This window comes from Zalophus californianus, chromosome 4 (genome assembly GCF_009762305.2).
Source record: "Zalophus californianus isolate mZalCal1 chromosome 4, mZalCal1.pri.v2, whole genome shotgun sequence".
Taxonomy (NCBI): Eukaryota; Metazoa; Chordata; class Mammalia; order Carnivora; family Otariidae; genus Zalophus; species Zalophus californianus.
The window spans coordinates 3,653,069-3,669,388 of NC_045598.1; the positions used below are offsets into that span (position 1 = coordinate 3,653,069).

Sequence of the window (16,320 nt, forward strand, 5' to 3'; positions counted from 1 at the left end):
GCTTTATGGAGCCTGTAATATGTGGACAGGGGCTGAAGCTATTACTCTGACAAGGCAGAGGGCAGCAGAAAGCATGCCAGACACACCTCCATTTCTCCGTGGCCAGCACCCTGGCCGCTGTGCAACCATTTGGCCAAACTAGGGGAGGATTGGGAAATTCTGAGCAAATCGTGTACCATCTGGCTTGCATTTTGGAGTTCAAGGCAAAGTGTTCCCACCACTCACAGCAGAGCCCCACCACAGAATCCTCTTGAGCCAGCCCTGGTACTCTGCTCCTGAAGACCAGACATTTCCCTCATGGTGGCCATGGGTTACCTCAGGAGAAAACCCGACTGTGAAAACCCAGACTTTCCCCAAATCAACAAAAGATGGAGACACTATCCACGTTAAGCAAAATAATTCTTTGTATCAGTAAATAATGGTATTCAGCACTTCCACTTCTGAAAAAGAGTCAATGTTCCAGCTCAAATTTTAAAAGGACCAAAAAAATTGTTCAAGACTTTGGACAATGGCCATAAAGTGATCCCTAAGAGATAGGAAATGAAAGAGGTGAGCGCTAAAATTGCCCCAACTGACTGCATCCTGTTTCCAGGCCACGGCACAGACAAGCATGGTAGACTCCCCAAGAGGAGAAAACCTTGTTGAGAGTCCTGGAAAACCTAGGCAGGAGGAGTGTGCAGGACAGAGAATCAGAGAAAAGAGAGTTGCACAGAACATAGGGAACTCTGGGGATCTGCAAATGATCCCCTTGAGTATTCAGCTAGGTACTGACAAGCGCATGTGCCTGAGGAAACTTCTCAAGTCCACAGAAAGACCTCCCCACAAAGATCAGAGAGAACAGAACCCGGTGCTCACACAAAGCATGGATACTGCCTGGTAACCCCGGCTGGCCCAGAAAACCTCATACTTCCCAGGGCCTTGAGGAAAATACACGGGAGGGTCTTGCCTCAGTCAGGGGAGTAACGATCCAGAGACTGAGACAAGTCAATGACCTCAGCTTCCACTTTAAGAAACTAGAAAAGGAAGAGGAAATTAAGCCCAAAGTAAAAAGAAGAAAGGAGTAATAAGAATCAGAACAGAAATCAGTGATGCAGGGAAAAAAAGGTGGAGAAAAATCAATGAAACCAAAAGTTGGTCTTTGAGAAGACCAATAAAATTAATAAACCTCTAGCCAGACTGATCAGAATAAAGAAGAAAGAAGACAAAAGTTACCAATATCAGGAATGAGAGTGGTGCATCCCTACAAATTCTCCAGACAAGCAAGGGAGCTTAGTAAGGCTTCAGGACACAAGATCAATATATGGAAGTTAACTGTATTTCTGTATACTGGCCACAAACTGTCAGAAATTAAAATTGGAAAGAATAAAACATTAACATAGTGTCAAAATGAAGTGCTTAATGATAAATCTGGTAAAAGATGTGGAATATCTGTATGCAGAAAACTATAAAACATTGTCATTAGGAATTCATGATGACCTAACTAAATAGAAAGATACACAATGTTCATGGGTCATAATATGCATTATAGTTAAGATGATGGTTCCCCCCCCCATTGGATCTATAGATTCAGTGCAATCCCATTCTAAATGACAGCACACTTTTTGTTGGAAACTGATAAGCTGATTCTAAAATTCATATAGAAATGCATGCAAAGAAATGAGAATAACCAAAACTATTTTTAAAAATAGTTGGTTGATTTTAAGATTTATTATAAAGCTACAGCAATCAAGACAGTGTGGTATTGCATCAATATCAACAAACAGATCAATAGGATAACATAGAGCCCAGAAATAGACCCACACATATATGGATAACTAGGTTGTTGGTTTTATATATATATGTATATATAAAGTTGTAAAGGCAATTCACTGGGGAAAGAATAACCTTTTCAAAAAATGGTGCTGGAACAGTTGGTTATCCATAGACAAAAAAAAAAAAAAACCAGTGAGCTTCAATCTTCTACAGTATATAAAAATTAACTCAAAATTGATCGCTGTTCTAAATGTAACAACCAGGTATACAACTATAAAACTTCTATCAGAAAGCCTTTGTGACCTTGAGTAGGCAAAGATTTTTATGTGACAACAAAAGTACAATCTACACAATAACAAATTAATACACTGGACTTCATCAAAATTTAAAACTTCTGCTCTTTGAAGGATACTGTTAATAAAATGAAGACACAAGGTATAGACCAAGAGAACAATAGTTGCCAAGCATATCTCCAATGAAGACTTTGTTTCCAGAATATTTAAAGAATGCATAAAAAGAAAAATTAGTGACCTAATTTTTAAGGGGCAAAATATTTGAATAGATACTTCACCAAAGATGTCCAGATGGCAAATAAGTGTGTGAAAAGATGCTCGACATCATAAGTCATCAGGGAAATGCAAACTCAAACCAGTGACATCCAGCTGCACATCTATTAGAACATCTGCAATTGAAAAGGTTTTCCATATCAAGTGTTGTGTGTCAGTGGAGGAACTGAACTCTCATACTGAGGGGAATGTAAAGTGGTAGACTATTCTGGGAAATAATTGGGAGTTTCTCAACAAGTCAAGCCACATGATCTAGCCATTCCACACTTAGGTGTTTATGTTGCCTCAAGAGGAAAGAAAGCAGATGTTCATGCCAAAGGCTTGTGTACCAATATTCCTTCCGAGCAGCTTTATTTGCAATGGCCAAAAACAGAAAACAAGCCAACCATCCATCAATGGGTGAATGAGTGATTAAGTCTTGGTATACCCACACAGTGGAATACATCTCAGTAATATAAAAAGGAATGAACTATTGATACATGCTATGTGAACAAACCTCAAACTAATTATGCTGGTTGAAAGAAGCCAGATTTCCACCGCCCCTAAAAAAAAAGAATATATACAATATGATTCCATTTCTATAAAATCCTAGAAAATGCAAACTGACAGAGAGCAGACCAGGAGTGCCTAGGGATCCTGTGGGAAGGGCACAAGGAGGAACAGAGGGGAAGGATTCAGAAGCACCATGAGGAAACTTAAGGCAGTGGCTATGTTCTTTATCAGCATTGTTCCGATGGTGTCTTGGTTTGCTCAGGCTGCTATTACAAAGCACCACACGCTGAGTGGATTAAACCACAGAAATTTGTTTTCTCAGAGTTCTGGAGGCTGGAAGTCTGAGATCAGGGTGTGGGCAGAGCTGGTTACTCCAACGCCTCTCTGGCGTGCAGATGGCCGTCTCCTCTCCGGGTCCCCACAGGGTCTTTCCCTGTGTCCTAATACTGACATCTGTGATATTGACTTAGCCCCCCGCCCCCATGACCTCATTTCGTTTAACTCCCTCTTTAAAGACCTTGTCTCCAAACACAGTCACGTTCTGGTGTCCTCGGGGTTAGGACATCGGCATTTGAATCCGGGGGGTGTACAATTCCATGCGTAAGAGCTGGTTTCACAGGTGTCCATCTATGTCCCTGTTCCTCGTAAATATGTATAATTTATTTTACATTAACTATACCTCTCTAAAGCAGTTTTAGAAAATATTACTCTCTGGTTATTTTGTTGTGCTTGTTTAATAATGAGCTCTTCCACTGCATGCAATGTGATTCATCAAAATATGGTTTGAGCATAATCGTGGGGAATAAAATAGCTTTCTAGGAGGAGGCCTGCCTGTATGTTTCTTCTCCACATTTTCTTGTAACTTTGCATGCCTTTCTCTACTAGCTTCGCCCTGGAGACTGACCACCCTGTGTTCTATATGGAGAACACGGAGGGCTCACTGCGGTCCTGGAGGAGAACAGGTGCAGGATGAAAGCCGCTGTGTCTGCGCTCGGCGCCTGCTGGCAGAGCTGTCCCTCGTTAACCACTCACCTTGACTCTTCAGACGCTCTGGTAGCCAAACAGCCTCCCTGAGAGTCATCCCAGACGCAAATCCAGGATGCATGGCTCCCCCGTAAGCAGCTTACAATTCCTAGAGAGAAGAGCTGAGCTCTCCAACCTCCTCCATCTGTCCACAAAGGTCCATGCGTGTATGATGTCACAATCATTTTCAAGAAGAGACTGATGTTTTACAGATTTTGCCTCCTCCCTCCATCCTTCCTCTGCTCCCTAATTTGCCTCGGGAACCCTGGGGCTTGTATCCACTCAGGAATCATGGGACCCTCCTTTCAGGCGGTGCCCGAGCTTGCTTTGGTCCAGACATGTGGCTCGGAAACACAAGTGAGCCAGGAAGAAGAGGACTCCGACCAGTCCCATTAAGTAAGTCAATGAGGACAGCCCCTCTCCTGTCAACTCCACCTTAATAATGAATCTGTTTATTTCCTTCAGTGCACTTAGCACACACGCCTGTGTCAGTCACTAAAACATAAGCCCTACAAAGCAGAGACCTCGTTTTCCTCAACCATTAAAGTACCCCAAACACCTAACAAAACCTGACACATGGTGGGTGCTCAGTAAATGCTTTTTTTAATGAACAAATTGGGCTGTAAACTCTCATGGGAAGTTCTGCCCTGTTGGAAGGTTCCTGCCCGAAAAAAACCCAGACCCTTCCCCCCTTATTCATAGCAGCAGGCTGGAAATTTTGCTTTAGGAACTGCCTGGGATGTCCAGGGGTGGGAGCACCGACCCTACTCAATAGGAATACCTCGTTTTTGCCTGTTTCATATACTGTGGTTCCATGAAAATTTTTGTTTAAAGAAAAAAGTGATATCCTAGTTTTCTAAATGTCTACAAACCACTAACGTAGACTTAAAATAAGAACGACATCATGCCGTTTTTATTAGGCTTTTTTGCAAAGCTGAAGCAGTGACAGCCTTCAAGATGCTATGCCCTTTGAGATCTCATGAATGGAGTCTGCAAATATTTTCTCTATCACTGCATGTGAAGCACATTTTACAAACCAATGAATCTGCTCATGCCAGAGGTTGGACCAGAGAAACTCTATCATGTTTAATTGGTGCCCTGCTCTCTCCTCTGCTTTCATCAAAGGCTGGCAAGATGGGTATGATGCTGCCCAGATAGAAAGCAAAAGAAAAGCACATGGGGACAAAAGAGGTGCAGAGGCGGCCAGGAGGAAATTTGCTGTCTGCAGAAAGCGGCACGGGCTGGAATATTCCAGCAATGACAGCGTAGGTGCAGGGGCTGCAGAGCAGGAAGCAAGCTCCAGTGCCAAGAATAGGGAGAGAAAACTGTTTTCTTCTTCCGGGTGCAAAGGGCTCCTGGTTTCCCCATCATTCTACTCTCTGTTACGAGCAGTTTGAACCTCTCCAGAGGGATCCTTCTATCATATAGCAGCTCAGATCAGGTTCACTTTCTGGATGATAAAGCCCATGGCTACAATAGGACATGGCATCTTCCATGGGACCTAAAATTGACCCGCCGACTGGGTGATAATGGAGTGGACTTAGCCCCTGTGTCCTTCTCTCTCCCCCTGTCCTCCTGGTGGAGAACAACACTTAGGTGTGGGGCAAAATGCTCCAAGCGCAAGACACAGGAAGATGGTAGGAGTGGCTCCTGGACTTGAACTTTACAAAGTGGTGAATGCAAGCTGAAAACAGAACATGAGCAGCCTCTTTGAGATGAGCTCCAGCCCCGCCAGGAAGGCAGGAGTCATGGAGTCCAGATGGGGGCTTTAGATCTAGGAAGGCAGAACCTACTCCCCTGGTGGAGAGTGCCTGGCTGACAGCAGAGCTCTATCACCACATGAGCATCATCCTCTCTAGCCCTGATCAAATGACATGGGACAGTAATGACCAGTAGGCAGAGAGGCACATACAGGCATCACACACTGGATTCCTGTTGGGAAAATGATAGAAGGCTGCCCTTAGGGAAAAAATTCCACAAAAGAAAATTGCCTGTGCCAACTCTCCTGGACCCCCGCTCTTTCTAAGTAACTTAGGTACCATTTAATCCATTCACCTCAGCCCATCAAGGATCTACCTGCATGAGTCTTACCTACAGCAACCCAACCTCTACTGGGACAGCCCCAGGAACAAGGCTGTTCATTGCCTGGCTAGGTGGCCCTTTCCAACTTTGAAGAGCTCAGACTTTTAGAAGCTCCTTCCTTTTATCAGTTGAAAAGTTATTTCTCTGAAACCTCAATTCTGCCCTCAAGGTCACACAGAGAAATGAGTTATTTTCCTTCCACAGAAATATCCTTCCAACTTTCAAAAGCAGCCACCATGCCAACAACTCAGCTTTTCTACTCCAGGATAAACATTGCTTGTTGCTTCAACCTCTTCAGAATCTGTTTAGATTTATAAATGATGGTTTTAAATGTGTTATCAAACACCAAAGGCATCGAAATTATGTCTAACCAGTATGGAATACTGAGATAGGGAGTTCCCAGATTCCTACCACTCCAATTCAAATGCTTTCTGGTCTGTAGGCTTTCCAGAATCTGCCTTTCTCCCCATTTTGAAATGGGAACGTTTTATCTCTGATTTTCTGGAGCTTCTCCAAGTCCCCATGATTCCTCATATTGCCGTGTGCTTTCTATGTTTAAGCCTGCAGCCTCTGTGCTAGGGTGTGAGTGGGTAAGAGCTGGAGACACGAATTTGCTCCAGCAAGGCACTAGACGGTTCTTTTTCTTGCTCGATTCACAGCATCATGCAAGGGTCCATTGCTCATCCAGATCAACTCTATCAGGACAAATGCTCTACTCACCCATTTGATGATGATGATGATAAAAGCAAGGCACAGAGTCATAAGTGATCCCAAGGGCCCAACACCAGCTGGTGGGGGGTTCTCAACCTTACCCCAAATCTTCAAGCCCAAAGCTGCTGTCCATCATCATCTCCATCCACAGACAGGGAGCGCACCAGGGGTGGCACCATCGAGGGAACATTTGGAGGCTGCAAATAAGGCCTGAGCATGAGGCTTGAAGACGGGCCTTCTACCCTCTGACTTCTTCATGCCTGACAGCCCTCGGCCTCTTACTCCATGGCCAGGAAATTCCACTCCTCATGACACAGGGAGAGTATTTAGTTTCTCTTGATAACAGCCCCCAGTCCGTCCCTCCCAGTGCCAGCACACAGGCAGGGACCTCTGGTAACAAATGAGTTGTGCAAGAGAGTCTCAAAAGAGGCCCGAAGGTGGCAGGTGCTGGAACTTTCCGGTGACTTTTATGTTCCTTTTCAGAATGGCTGTAAAGAAAACAAGACATAAAATACCTCCCCTGTATAATTTGCTTGTTTATAGGTGGTTTCATCACCTTTTTTAAATGTCCACCCAAAGTGATCTTTATGTTTCCCTTATGGCTGATATTGCATGCCCTGAGAACACCGAGGGAGCTAAGGAATTCAGGGCGCCCTGGAGGAGGGGTGTCCCAACCCCCACCCCCATCCTGCTCCGTGGCCAGGTGGCGGTGGGTGGCAGTGGGCACGGGCCAACCTCACCCCTGCGCCGTCTGCAGGCCGCCCTCATGGACCCGTGGTCTGAGGGTGCTTCTACCCCACGACCCCCTGGAGGGGAGGCACGTGGGCTCTCCGGAATTCAAATTTACAACTGGAGGGACCAGGCTTATATAGAGATATAAGTAAAGAGAGGTATTTGGAGGAGGGATCATTCCCCATCCCGCCTCCCCTGGGGACTCCTCCTCTGAGACAGCCCTGCTCCCACTGTCCTGCCTCACCTCTCCCACGCCTGGCGGGCTGTTGCTCAGTGCCCGTGAAAAGCTGTCATTGTCTGGCTGATTCTGTGCTTCCTTGGTTATTTAATTTTTTTATAATTAGGGGTAGAAATCATCTAAAACTTTATGAGAATGTGATTTAAATATTTAAACCACTGCTGCAAGCATTTGTTGATTGCTATCTATATTTATATAAATTTATTAAATTTAACTTTATTTTTAATATAAATTAGATTGAATTAAGAAGAATTTATTAAATGTTTAAAAATGTGCTAAATGTTGAACTCTTAAATTATATTTACATTTGACATAATTACAGGTTCACAGGGGGTTCCAAAAACAGCACAGACAAGTTCTGACTACCCTTGCCCCGGGGTCCTCAGTGGTAACAGCTTACATCACTATAGTAGAAAATCCGATGCAGAAAATTAATACTGCTATTATCCATGGACATGAGAAGAGTTCACCAGTTTCTCCATATACTCATGCCTGTGCATGTGTGTGCAGATATGTGTGTGCATTTGTGTGCATGTCTGTGTGTGTCTGTGCATGTGTGTGCATCTGTGTGTGCATGTCTGCGTGTGCCTGTGCATGTGTGCATGTATGTGTGTGCATCTGTGTGTCTGTGCATGTGTGTGCATATCTGTGTGTGCATCTGTGCATGCCTGTGCATGTGTGTGCATGTCTGTGTGTGCCTGTGCATATGTGTGCATATATGTGTGTGCATCTGTGTGTGTATGTCTGTGTGTGCCTCTGTGTGTTTGTGCATGTCTGTATGTGTGCATGTGTGTGCATATATGTGTCTGTGCATGTGTGTGCATGTCTGTGTGTGCCTGTGCATGTGCATGCATATATGTGTGTGCATCTGTGTGTCTGTGCATGTCTGTGTGGGTCTGTGCATGTGTGTGCATATATGTGTGTGCATGTGTGTGTATCTGTGTGTGTCTGTGCGTGGGTATGCATATATGTGTGTGCATCTATGTGTGCATGTCTGTGTGTGTCTGCGCATGTGCATGCATATATGTGTGTGCATCTGTGTGTGCATGTCTGTGTGTGTCTGTGCATGTGCGTGCATATATGTGTGTGCATCTGTGTGTGCATGTCTGCATGTGTGTGCATCTGTGCGTGTGTGTGCATGTGCATGTCTGTGCATGTGTGTGTTTGTGTCTGCATGTGTCTCTCATGTATATGTGGTTCTACACAGTTTTATCACATATGCAGACCCTCGTAACCAGCACAGTGCAGCCACAGAACAGTCCCAGCACCACGAGTACCCTCACCTGTGACACCTGTTCATCACTGTGGGTTTGTTCACTCCAACGCCCAGGAGGACCTTCTCCCCAGCCTATGTCCATGGTATGGCCGGCCTCATGTGTCATGTCCACGGAGCAGGTACTGAATGAATGTGTGCTGAATGAATGATTCTCTACCCACGGGAATGCCTCAACAGCCTTGGATGTGAACTGATCTACCCATAACGCTGGCATGGACAACCAGGCTTCCTCCCGAGACTACTCAGTGTGAGAGAGGTGAGGGGGATGAAGGCTGACAAGGGTCTCCTCCCACCCCAGACTAGCCCCCAGAGGCCCACCTGTTCTATGCCACCCCTCGCCACCAGCCACACTCACCCACCCACCACTCGCCCCTCCAGTGATATAAGACAAGAGGGACCTCCAGCAGCTCAGGGACACTTGCCCAGACACCTCTCAGGAAGGGATGGTTACAATGACTGCCAAGTGACCCATCCCCATGAGGGCTTCTCAGCTCTTGAAGAAAGGCAGGGACAAGGAGAGCAGCAAGACTGCGGACAGCCCGTGCTGTTTTCCCGGAATCCCCCACTGTCAGCATGGCGGTTGGAGGACGCCCCACATCCCCACACTCTGCAGTCAGGCAACTCTTGGGCCAGTTTCTCCCTCTCCTTCCTTCAGAGGTACCCTGGGAGTTCACATCAAAGTAACACCACCTGGGCAGCAGTGTTGGAGAAGTCCATGACGGGCCCTGAGCCCTTACTGGGCTCCCCAAGAACATAGCCCACTCACTGTAAGCCTGGGCAGGACCCCAGGGATCCTGGCCTCCAGGCCCCTCAGTTCTTTTTGCCTCCTTCTTGAGCCTGCCAAGGGACCCTATTCACGCCCCTCTGCACCCTTGGCTCCCCGTGGCACCCGTGAGAACAGAGTTCATGACTCCTTTCTGTGGCTGGTCAGGGGTTTCCAGATCCCAATGGCCGCCCGTGTCCATGGTAACAGCAGCTCTCAGCCTTCCCCACCTCAGCAGCCCTTGCCAATCCTAAACTCCAAAGGAAACAGAGACCACTGGCCTCTCTGGGGCCCCAAACGTCCCCTGAGATCACAGCCTTGGGAAGCTGCCAGTGTGATACCAAGTCCAAAACGCACTCATCAAATGTTGCCAGAAAGGAATCTGGTCTCCAGGGAGAGAGCAGGGGAGGGATATGCACGCATTTTAAAAATACGGTTAAAGCAATGTAGCAGGGACTCTATCTGTGGGTGGGGAGTGGCCATTTGGGACCTTGCCATCCTTGATGAGTCTGAACAGGTCTGGGCCCTGATGCTGCTCCTGCATGACCCCTTCACTCCATCTGCAGGTGATGGAGCTGAGACAGAGCAGGATCCCGAGAGTCTGAAGCATCCGTGGGGGTCACTGTGTCAGTGACAGTGACTTTATCAGTGAGGGCTGCTGCATCTGTGAATCAGATAAGCTATGCCCCCAGACAAGGTCCGAGGGCTACCCCTGACCCACAGCTCCACACCTCCCTATGGACCCCAATCATGCACCTAGATTCCAGAAGCTTCTTATGACCTGACACCATATTTGCACCCCCATCACCTAGTCCCATGCTTGGCACACAGAATACCTACATTTAACAATATTGTATTATGTGTTTTAAAATACATGAAGAGGGTGGATCTCATGTTACATTCTTTTCAAAACCACACCCACACAAACACAAGGACATCTTCAGAGGTGATGAATACATATGTTTAGTGCCTTGACGTATCACAGGTGCTTGCATATGTCAAACTCGTCACAACATACACCCCAAAAGTGTGCAGTTTTTTGTATATATCAAGGATACCTCAGAAACTAAAAAGGAGCATGTTCTGAAAATGTAGTTGTCAAATGAATGAAAGAAGTGGTAAATCAACCCAAGTCGTGGGCTAATCTGCTGAAGGTTGGGACTGAAATAAATCCTTGGAGCTATTTGGTGGATATTTGGGCTCTTGCCTGTTGCCCCCTCCTCTGTTACCCTCACGGTCGCTGCAAGAGCTGGGAGCCTCCAGGCTGTGCAGGGGGGCGGGGGGGACACGCAGCCTCCCCAGGACACTTACTGCGCTCAGGGGGTGCTAACCAGTAGAAAGCTGTTCTTTCTTTTAAGCCAAATCTACCGCATTAAGACTCAAAGCTGCTAAAGTTCAAGGAAGACATAATTGTGTCATTTGATTTGCTCACCAGAGAGCAGTTCAGATGGAAAGGTTACAGTGCTCTCAAGAATGTTCTGACAACATTTTTTTCCCTCATTTTAATGTTATCATTTTGCCGTTTCAGAGAAAGGATTTCTATTTATCAGCAATGAATAAATGCTTCTGAAATCTGGGATTACTGACTTTGACCTTCTCTTTATCGGCAGATACTAAAATGAATGGGCAGATGACAGAAATGTAATCTGAGGGTTGCAAGATTTACGAGGAGGCAGCGCGCTCAGCAAAGTGGTGATGATTCCGGAGGACGAGGCGGAGACAGGAGACCCCACAACAGCGGTTTTCCTGGACCTGTGGCTTTGGAAGTGAAGGGGGCAAGGAGAAGAGACTGCTCACCAGGGAGCTTTGGGTAAGGAGGCAGGTGGATGAGTGACTCCACTGCAAAGCCATCATGGGGATTAGCCAAGAAGATACTCCTAAAATAGGCAGCTCCGTGCTGGACACCGGCCGGCACTCAGTGAATCCCGGACACCTTCACTGTCAGATGAGCAGCGGAAAGCCCTGTGTGAGCCCTGCCCTGCCTGCCACCCACTCCTTCCTTTCAAAATCCTGCAGCTGCCTGCTTGCAAAACCAGGCCTCCCTCTTTTTGTCACTTCTGTGTCTATCAGTATCGTGAGTGGAATTGTGTCCCCAGATTTGTTCAAGTCCTAACCCTGGTACCTGTGTGTGTGCCTTTATTTAGACGTAGGGTTTTTGCAGATTCTATGGAGATAAGATGAATTTGGGCCTGATCGAGTGATGGGTGTCCTTAGGAGAAGAGGGAAGTCTGCACACAGATGGAGGGAGGAGGCCCTGTAAGGATGAAGGGGGCCTCCACCAGCCTCAGATCATCGTGGTTCCCCCCACTCCAACACAAGCAGGAGGAGGAGGAAGGATCCTCCCCTGGGGCCTTCAGCTAGAGCATGATCGTCCATACCTTGAGTTCAAACTTCTGACCTCCAGAACTGTGAGACAATGCATTTTTGTTGTTTTAGGCCCACACCCTGTTCACGCTTACTGGTTAGGACAGCCGCAAGAAAGAACTAGAATCAGGCACTCAGTCCAAGCGCATCAGCATCTACCAGGAACCAGGCACCCTGCAACGCTCACACGGAGCGCGGCGCAGGGGAGGGTGCGCACCAGTCAGTCCCCCCGCCCTGGAGCTGTGCGCGCCACGTGCCGCGCGGTACCCGGAAAACAGGCGACCCCAGGGCGACGGCGGGAAACAAACCCACACACATCCATATGATTTGGGATCGGTCCTATGAGAAGCGCAAGCCGAACTGAGAAGGTATCGCGGGGCCTGACCCACAGGGAGTTTCTTTCAGGAAGCTGAACTGACTCTCAAGTCCGGAACGGAGGGGGGCGGGTGGAGACTGGACAGCTTAGGCAGCAGCGTAATTTACATTCTGAGAAAAATCCACTCGCTTGTTCCTCGTAGTCAAGTACTGAGAGTAAACATCACTCAACCAAGTCCTCTTAGCCTGCAAAGGAACACGGAAGGGAGCGGGGTTCCCCGCGAGGGCCCCGACCTCGGGAGGGAACGCTCCGGGTGGGAGTGGGATGCCCACGAGCCCCTTACGTTTGCCCCAAGGGTCCTGGGTTTGAACAACTGTAGGAAACACTGTCCACTGAGGGCTGGGTTTCCACCAGCACAGAAAAGGGCTTAAGATATAACAAGGCACGCCCCCGCCAGAGAACTCAAAACCCCCTCCCAAGACCCAGAGAACCGAACAAGGCCCGGTGGTGGGTACTGTCCTTCGTCCGTTACAGAGAAGCCAGGGCGCCCTTGGGGTCCCCAGCCCAGCTCAGAGGCCAACACACAGTGATTGACAGCTGGCCCAGCCAATCAGAAAACAGTTTCCCCACCCCCACACACACACTTCCTGGGGCTCCAGGACAATTAAGACCCATCCACTGGGCAGGTCACGTTCAGGGGGAAATCATTTTTAAATCTTAGGTTGAAGTTTGAGATTGAAGAACATCTGTTTTGATGGACATCCAAAGCTCTGCAAACGTGATCTAACACCAGGCAATGTTGATGGATGTGCCAAACACATCCACCCCCAAGGCTCCGGTGAGACGGAGGAGGCTCCCGAGGTGGAGGCCTGGAGAGCCCCACCACAGGCTGGTCACCCCCACGTGTAGCTCCTGCAGAGCACAAAGGCGCAGGCCTCTGTCTGAGCCAGCTTCGCCTGTCATTGCTGTAACAAGACTAACGAAGCAAATAGCTCAAAGGTTTGCGAAACGCAGCACAATTTCTCGGGGCTCATTTAAATATGGCGAGTCCAAAGAGGGAATCAGCTGTTGGATTTCACCTCCCAGATCCTTATTAAAACACGGGGGCGGACTCATGACCACGCTCTTATTCTCTAGTTTCTCTGTTTCTGTTCCGACTTCCGTTATTCTCAACTAGGACCTCAGCCAATGTCTCATCGGTCGGGGAGGCTCTGCTCCAAAAGCCCAGACAAGGATCTCAGGTAATGGGAGAAGGTGTTCGACCCTCAGCCAGGCAGGGGATCAGGAGTGAGACACACTGCTTAGGGGAACACATTCCTGATTCAAGTCCTCGTTGCACACCTGCTCTGCATTAGACGTCCCTCAAGGACCTACAGATGGAGCAATAAACAAAGCAGAGAGAGTCCCTGTCCTTAGGTGAAGCATCAGTACCCCTGGGGAGGGAAGGAACAGAGCCCCACACTTCACATGGAAACCTTTTAAAATTAAAGGAAAGAAATCTGGTTATTTGCAGAGGGCAAACCACACAGTAAAACATGTATGACATCTTCTCAGCTGCTGAGACTTAAGAGGAGGAGCGGTCTCCAACCAGGAAGGCCTTTTGGAATATGTGGGGGGGGGGGTTGTCACAAAGGAGCAGGGATGGGCAGGCTGTCTTGTTATTAATTTTGAATGAGTGGTACATGCACAAGGGAGAGAATGCCAAAGGAGACAAAGGTTCAATATGATAAGGAAATTTCTCGTGTATTCTTCTAGACAAGTCATGTGCCCGTTCGTGTATCTGTGTGCACATATGTCCATCTTCAGTACAAAAGCAACACCTGTTAGCTCCCAGGGTCTGGGTTGTAGCTGTCTCGTGCTGTGTCCTGAAGATTGTCCCAGATGCATATGCCTCCCTCTCTAAGGGCTCCAGAGGGCTCCATTGCAGGGATGCACCATAAGGGATGCATCCGGCCCCTGCTGGTGGACCTCTGGATCTTCCTATTCCTTTCCCCAGTGCATATTCTCATGCATGCATCTTCGTGCACATGTGCAAATACTTCTGAAAGATCAGATCCTGTGCTTGGATTCGCTGAAACAAAGGATGTGTGCATCTTAAATTTTCAGAGAGGTCAGTCAATTGCCCTCCCTTCGAAAAAGGCTATTCTGGGGCGCCTGGGTGGCTGAGTCGTTAAGCGTCTGCCTTCGGTTCAGGTCATGATCCCAGGGTCCTGGGATCGAGCCCTGCATAGGGCTCCCTGCTCAGAGGAAGGTCTGCTTCTCCCTCTCCCACTCCCCCTGCTTGTGTTCTTCCCTCTCTCGCTGTGTCTCTCTCTGTCAAATAAATAAATAAAATCTTAAAAAAATAATAATAATAAATAAATAAAAGGTTATTCCGGTTTACATTCCCACCATACAAACAATTATTTCCTTACCATCTTTGTCCATCCAGTAGATTAAAACAGGCTTGTTTCGGGGTGGGGGCAGGGGGTTGATACTAAGGATGAGGTCACTCACTTCTCGCACATGTAAGGGCCTCTGCTATTTTCTTTGCTGTGGAATATGTCCTTGTCCAGAGCCCCGGTCTGTCCTCCTTCCCTTGCCACCACCACCAGCCCAGGTGTGTCGGCCTCGCCCCATCACCACCTGCCTTCCCACTTCCAGAGATTGTGGGGCACATTTTGAAAGTAAATTGGAACCGACTCTGTTGTGATGGACTGTGCCCTCCTCAAGACAGCTGAGAGTGCCCTGGCATCTTTCAGAACCAGGGTTTGAGCCCAAAGGTCTGGAGATGTCACAGGAGCCAGCTGGGAGAGGGAGGGCGAGGAGAGGGGCCGAGCAGCCACATGGCGTGCAGGGCCCGCTGTAAGACTGCTCCCCCAGCATGCTGGCCCCCCAGCTCGGGGCTGGTTCCTGGGATGGGTGTCCGCGGGCCCACAGCTGTGCCCTGCTGGCCAAGCGCTGGGCCGTCTGCCGCTCGGGTATGTAGACTGCAGAACCACCAGTGGAATGCTAAGTTCTGTGGGCTGCCGGGCACCACTGCAGAGCCCGGACTGCAGGCCACTTCCGACGGGACTCAGGCCCAGAGGGCAGCGAGTCTTCTGCCTGGTCACAGACCGCACTGAACCTTACTTGTGGGTGGACACGGAAAAGTGCTTCTGGGTGCGTGGAGGGTTCCCACTGCACACAGCCCAACTTTGCCTTCCAGCCCCCAGACCTGTCTTGCTCCCGCAGTCAGGATAGAAAGACCAGCAAACTGTAGCACAAAGACTGACCCAAACCAAAAATGTGGGTTCAGACTTTAGTTCCTAGCAATGCCTTGATGTCGGCTCATCAATTGTCACAGGTGTCCCACAGCCGTGCAGAATGCTGATATCAGGGGAAACTGGCAGGTGGAAGGGGGAGAAGGCACATGGGAACTCTTGGTACTTTCTGTGCCATTTTTTTATAACCCAAAACCCGCTCTAAAGAGTAAAGTCTTTTTTTAAAAAAGACTCAGAAATGGTTTCAATCCAAGATGTGCTTTCAGCTTCTCTCTGGTACATGAGGCATCATCTTGGGGCACTTGCCCCCTCCTTTGACCAATCAAAGCAGGTTTCACTGAGTTTGGGACATAGGCTGGGATGCTGAACACCCAGACTCTGAGGTCCACATAGCAAGCAGCGGCAGAATGAGGGGTTTAGGTTAACAGGCCAAACAAGGGCAGAAACAAGGAGGTGGGAGCAGAAGACAGACTCTGCTCAGAAGTGGCAGACCGCGCCGGCAGAGGCATGCACGGGCAGCCCCGGGATGTGGGGGCACCATGGAACGTCCCTCTGCCCCATCCCGGCACCCGGCCCGGCACAGCTGGGCTCCCAGACCACTCCGCACATGGGAATTCGGGGTGTGAGGCTATGGCCTCAGCTTCCTTCCCTCCTCAGTCAGCAACCACTGCCAGGTGCCTGGGGTGCGCCCAGCCCCAGTGCTGGGTGCCCGCTTCCGTGGCACTTGGGGTCTGCAGCGTTGAGTAAGGAACAGGTCAAAGTA

The 16,320-nt window shown here is 48.5% G+C and overlaps 1 long non-coding RNA gene across 1 annotated transcript; it reads left to right on the forward strand.

The window, feature by feature from the left end:
• The first annotated feature begins 4,088 nt into the window (after positions 1–4,088).
• Positions 4,089–12,352, forward strand: LOC113916450. Its single transcript, XR_003517946.2, has 3 exons — positions 4,089–4,229; positions 11,246–11,445; positions 12,072–12,352. It is a non-coding gene; the product is annotated as an uncharacterized LOC113916450 (long non-coding RNA).
• The last annotated feature ends 3,968 nt before the right edge of the window (positions 12,353–16,320 follow it).